This window comes from Strix aluco, chromosome 9 (assembly GCF_031877795.1).
Source record: "Strix aluco isolate bStrAlu1 chromosome 9, bStrAlu1.hap1, whole genome shotgun sequence".
NCBI classification, from domain to species: domain Eukaryota; kingdom Metazoa; phylum Chordata; class Aves; order Strigiformes; family Strigidae; genus Strix; species Strix aluco.
The window spans coordinates 6,792,667-6,798,666 of NC_133939.1; the positions used below are offsets into that span (position 1 = coordinate 6,792,667).

Here is a 6,000-nt window from a genome sequence, read left to right on the forward strand (position 1 = left end):
AAGGGGGAACATTTCACAAATAACTGAAGAACGCCAGAGCAGCAATATGTAAAGCAAGTAGCTCTATGCTCCCCTTAGGCTAATTCCTTGTCCTCACTGACCATAAGGCCAGAGCTTTACAAGCCAGTTTCTATAGGAAGTGATGCTCTGCCCCAGGCAGGCAAAGATGACACTGCACAGAAACAGTTATAACCAAACAAGAGGCTACAGTGATGCAAGCTCAAATGTCATGCTGTAAACAGGGGCCTACTGTTGAATACACCTGCCTTATATTTACTATTTTGAATCGATGCCAAGAAAAAGCCTGGGTTAGAGTCAATCTAAACTGAAAATATTTATAGGAAATAATATTGTGGGTTGCTTTCAGTCTTTGGGATTCATTCGTTCATTCCTAAAATAAAGAAGGATGGACATTAATATGAGTGTTAGGTTATCTGCATTCTGTTCCTTGCACTCTGTCTCAGACTTTCTAAATGAGCTTGAGCAAATAATTCACAGTATCCACCCTGTCTCCTTTTGCTACATCGCAAAAGATACTGGAAGACTGAATTCATGGAGAAAGTACTTGGACACCATGGTGATAAGTTCTATAAAAAAAAAAGACCTATACAAAAAAAGTACATGCATATTTAAAGAAAAAGACAATGCTGTCCTGACTCTCTATAAACTATGTCTTTTCCTGAAAGGCTTCCTTTCCCAAGCCTTTTTGGTTTTCGTTCTTTCCCATAAAAAATCTTTAGCATTTGCGAAGTAAAAATTCTTTTTTATCATTCTTTTTTCCTTCTTTGCAAAGGACACAGTCATCTTCTAAGTGCTTCTTTACATTAAAAGTTAACATGTTATCAGAAAGTTAACAGTGAATTTATGACATACCAATGACATGTTTAAGTTGTTTGGCCAGTGACACAAACTCATTTTCTTGACTGCAGAGCAAGTATCTGAGAACTATTATCTTTACATGCAACAGTTTCACCTGTCATGTACTAAAACACATACATACAGTGTACTCTTTCTACGACAGTCTTTGAAGTACCAGAATGAAAGCAAGTTCTAACTGCAGACAAATGAATCCAGATTCTATCTTTGCTTACGGAGATTGCACTGACATAAAACAGAGAATAACTGACATTATGCTTCATCAACTCAGGAGAAAATACCTGGCACAGCTCCAAGATGGAAGGCAATAGAGATCTGTAACACCTTTGTAATCATAATTCAGGTAACAAACACACAAGACAGATTACTTAGCAGGCCTTTTTACTGGTATTTAATCAAAGACAAAAAACCCTGGAAGACAGTATTTGATGATGCAGGGTAAGAGCTCACCTCTCTCTCATAGAAATATATTTCATTTGTAATGTGAAATGCTGACTTTTGCACAAACAATTTACATAGTCTGCTGCCTGGGGACAAGGATTACTGAAAATACTTTCTTGTCAGTCATTTTAAAGCAGTGTCTGAACTGGCATACCTGCTACTAAAGTCTGCATGGCCTCCCATACAATTCTGGATACTGAAGTTTTATTATTTCGAGACAGTAGTATATTACATTTTTTATGGAGTTCTCTAATAAAATGAGGTCCATATGGGTTCAGTGACCATAGCTATCTCCAATATGAACAGACTTACTGGTTCATACCCACACCAAAGAGTCTGAAAAGTCTGTAGACTGTTAGCCACACGACATACAGTTGCTCTGAGAATCTGCATAGCCCAAACTATCAGCCATTACTTCACATCTATGCTCCTTAAGAGAGGGATTTTCAAAAACACAAGAATAAGATTGTCACTAAAAGTCTTCTTGACCTTTCAAAATTTTATTCTACACTCATGAATTCTGAAGGTTATTTCATTTGCTACACTGCAAATATGAGAACTCATGCTCTGCGCCCGCCACTTGTGGAGATCAGTCCTACAGTTATTTTGACTGCGTGATCACGCTGACATGAGATTTTACACAAAGTCTTTACACAGTTAACCTCTGTGTATCTCCTGCCATCTTTGTTGCCAAGATAGAAACACATACTCTTTCTCCAATAGAAAACATGCTTGACACAAATGCAGGGTTCTCATATTCAACATAATACATACTCAGGACATCATTATTTACATGAGATCTTTCTTTTCTATTACTTTAAATGTCATTGTGCAGCTAGAAGTCATAATCTGCATAATGAAAATCCAGAAGGAAAAATGTGAATGTAACTCTGTGGTTAAATTTCACTTGCCAAACACATAAGATGGCTTCAGAGACATTTCACATCTCTCTAGAGGTTTTTCATACAGTGTTTCACAAAGAGATCACTGCTCTTTAACCCACTGGATGTCACTGCACCTCCGAGAGGACTCTGCTTCCCTAAGAACTTACTACATCTCGAAGCACAAGTGGTATGAACAATAAGAAAAGGAGATACAGAAGATAGATGTTTGTGCTGCATCACATAGATTTGCTGGTGATTGGTGTGAACTGTTTGGTCCCAACATGCTAACTTATTTTACTCCGTCTGCTGCAATAGCCAGAATCACATTCAACTCAGTATTTCTGTCTAGGACTGCAATGATTACTACAGAGTAATGTCAGTATAAATGGGACAGTGAAAGTTCTGACTAATAGGGGAATGGGAACAGTATGCTCTGTTAAGATTTCCTTTGTAATACACTGACAATATTCTCTGACCAAGGCATAACATTAGTCCTTCATCTCATCCTTTAAGTACATCACAGGTGTGTTAAAGACAGCTGAAAGCCAAACTGAATGTAAAATGTCTGTTCTGAGCTTATTACAAAACCATATTTCAGGGATCCTCTCCCTTGAGTAGCAACACAGCCTTTTTGCAGAAAATACCCAAAACACTAATTAATGCCAGAGGCTGACAACTGACACCAGAAAGGAAGCACTTCCTGACAAACAGGATGGCATGTGGAGTCACTCTTCTCCCATGCCAGGGACAGCTCCCTCTCTGTCAGCTGAAGAACTGTCTCTCCACTGTCCACTTTTACTTTAACTCCTGCCTTACGCTTCACCAAACTTTCTCTGTCAATCAGACAGATCCGTTGTGTCACATGCCTTGATCAGGAAGACAGGGAGCTGACAGGAAACCCCCTTGGCTAAACAAGCCCCAGTTAATACCAGCTTGCCATTTTTCACATCCCTGTCATCTCTGGTATGTACTAATGACTGGACAAGACCAAATTGCTGGCGATGGACACAGAGCTGGCTTCTGAACTAGCCCTTGGAGACATGGGCTAAATCATCAGCACCTGACAAACCACAGACCACTCTGTGAGCTGAACCAAGACACACCAAAGCAAAGTGCTAACCAGGTATGGCCTGTGTTTTGTTCCCTCAACAGTGAATACTGCCATCCACTACAGGAGTCCCACAGCATTAATACATTCTCTGGATTACGGTTCCCTGCAGTATAAAGTCAGAAGCAGACAGCAGGTCTGCTCTCCATGCAGCAACAGCTCCTCCTTCAGTGCTAAGGGCAAGAGAAGAGAGATGCTCACCTTTGCTAATTCCACTGTGCTTTGACTTGCATTGTTGACTCTACTCCCATTCAGACAGAGGCATCTAGCTTGAATTTAGTGATGCCTTAAATCCAAGCCAAGAAGAGACAAGCAGGATAAAGCTTGAGAGCTACTGACTTTCAATCCCCTTATTACAAACAGAAAGTTGGACACTGAATTACTACCCATCAACTGCAAGTTCAATTCTTCTGCTAATGGAGTCACACTGTAAGGTAGATGGTCACGGCATAGTGCAGTTTCCGCTCTTTGGAGAGGACACTAACTTGAACTGAGTAGTGTAATGGAGACAAGTATTGTATTCTCTGTCAACCACCTTTCTTTCACCCATCTGTCTCTTAGCTCCAGCTGCCTGCTTCCCCTCCTTTGAGACCTCACCTTTTTGACCTGCAATCTCTGCTGTGATTGTTAATGCTATATTTACAATCAAAGTAACCAAACGAAACTAAGTAAAAAAATTGCTTTAGTAAGCCTTTTGTATCGGTCTATAGATCTGGCATCTACTCTATCAGTCCTAATAAATTTGAGTGTTTAGACTTGCATATTTATCTCACAGTTCTCTACTGCTGTGTTGATGACTAAATACACCCTTAGGTGGACAATTCACATTTAAAAGGAGAGACTTAGTTATGATTTTTGCCAAACTGACTTCAGGGTAATGGGCAGGCATTGTCCTACACAAACCTCACTGGCCTCCCCTTTTCTGTTAGAGAAGAGGAATTGTCTGTGTACTCTACATGGGTATACTCTGAGCAGAGCACGCCAGCAGACAAGGACTTGCACCATGTTTTTACTTCTCCATGAGCCTCCCTGTTCATTTGGTTGTGAATAGCATGGTATATGAAACCACGGCTCTCCCCGTCTGTGCAAGAGGTCAGACAGGTCAGCTACAGCTGTGTAAAAGATGTGGGTTATTTTCTTCAGTCACAGGAGACCAAGGCTCAGTGTAACTAGTGCAACCTGCCTAAGTCAAGTACAACAAACACTTCAAGTGCCACAGCTTACAATCATTAGAAATATCCCAGAAATTAAAAGTACAAACCTGCTATAAACAAAAATCTGGCAGTAGGGAAATCACCTTCTTTCCAAAGACTGTTTTGACATCTGACAACAAACTATTCAGATCCTGAAAGGGAACCTCATTTCCATCCCAGTACTCTGTCCTCTTGAGAGCCTGGGATGGGGGGGTGGAGGGGTGGTAAAGGGAAGAGGCTGAAAAATGACACACACAGGGGGAGTAACCTTCCAGAGATAATCAATGGCTTTGTAATGAGCAGCCGACTCTACTGAATATTGATTAGGTAGCGCTGGCAAGGCTCTGCTCGGCAAAGGTCAGCACTCCTGCCAGCTGCCTTGTGTGCACACAAAGGAGGCCTCAGCAAAAGGCAAATTGTAAATGGTAGGTTTTATATGAGAGGCACCATTCAGGCCCTCAGCAGAGGAAAAAAACCCAAAAAGTATGTCCACAGCACTAGCAAGCAAAGTATCAGCAGTCCTCCTAACCTTAGCTATTACACTATACTATGAAGTGCAATCCCAGGTTTGCCCTAATAAACTTGTTTTAAAGATTATCATTTGCAAATATGCATGATACTATGAGTTGCCACAGGTTCCTCTTCCCTAAAGATTTCACCAACGTGTGAAATGAAGTTTTTTCACAGACATCCACCCTCAGAAGCTTTGTCCAACATTACACCTCAGTACATGCAGGGTATATGTATACATTTCAAGGTGATACCATATGCTGATGCCGAGGCCAGTCTAAGCATATGTCATGCACATGAAGCAGCGCAGCTGTGTGTTAGTACTTCATCCCTCTCAGCCTACTCTCTGTTCTTATTGTCCCGTTCAGTAAATATTATTTTAGGGTTTTAATATATTCCTTTTTTCTAAAAGTAGTAAGATATTAATTTTATGCTTACAGGTATTGGTAGATACACACAGAACTTATGCTGCTGAGGAAATTAGATATTAGTGAATAAAAAGTTATCCTACCTTTTTAGAAGCAGAGAGTCTTTTCTCATAGGCTTTCTGTGGAAAAAGAAATTGTGACAGTCAGGAAAAAGAGATCTGGAAACTGTGTTCTTTAAAAAAAAAAAAAAAAAGAATAAGAAGAAAAGAAAAAAGTTCCAGTTCCCGCCTGGTGTAACTCATCTGACTTCAGTGGGGCTGTCCCAGGGTAGATTCGTCCCTCTGTCTTTGCCAAAAAGAGAACAAGAGGAGCCAGCCAAAGGCATCTGCTTTTGCATTTCCTCAGTGAATCTGTTCATTATACTCTCATGATAGAGAAGCTGTAAACAAAGGCACTTCATGATGTTGCATTGTGCTATCCGTAATTACATTGTATGTGCTTCATCAGTATACATGCTTCAGGGCACATTGCAAAAGCTTTTTATGTATTCAGGACTCTTTCTGAGAGTGGGGGGGGTTAAACGAAGAGAGGGAAAAGCTAAGAGTTAAAACAGAAAAGGA

General features: G+C 40.4%; 1 protein-coding gene across 1 annotated transcript in view; it reads right to left on the reverse strand.

Annotated features, from left to right (window-relative positions):
* The window catches only part of ARHGEF4 (Rho guanine nucleotide exchange factor 4), a 222,444-nt gene extending 216,892 nt beyond the window's left edge, over nucleotides 1-5,552 (reverse strand). The window contains exon 1 of the mRNA XM_074833593.1: nucleotides 5,524-5,552. The gene's annotated coding sequence lies outside the window, so the exon portion shown is untranslated. The remainder of the gene's footprint in view (nucleotides 1-5,523) is intronic.
* Between the last annotated feature and the right edge of the window lie 448 nt (nucleotides 5,553-6,000).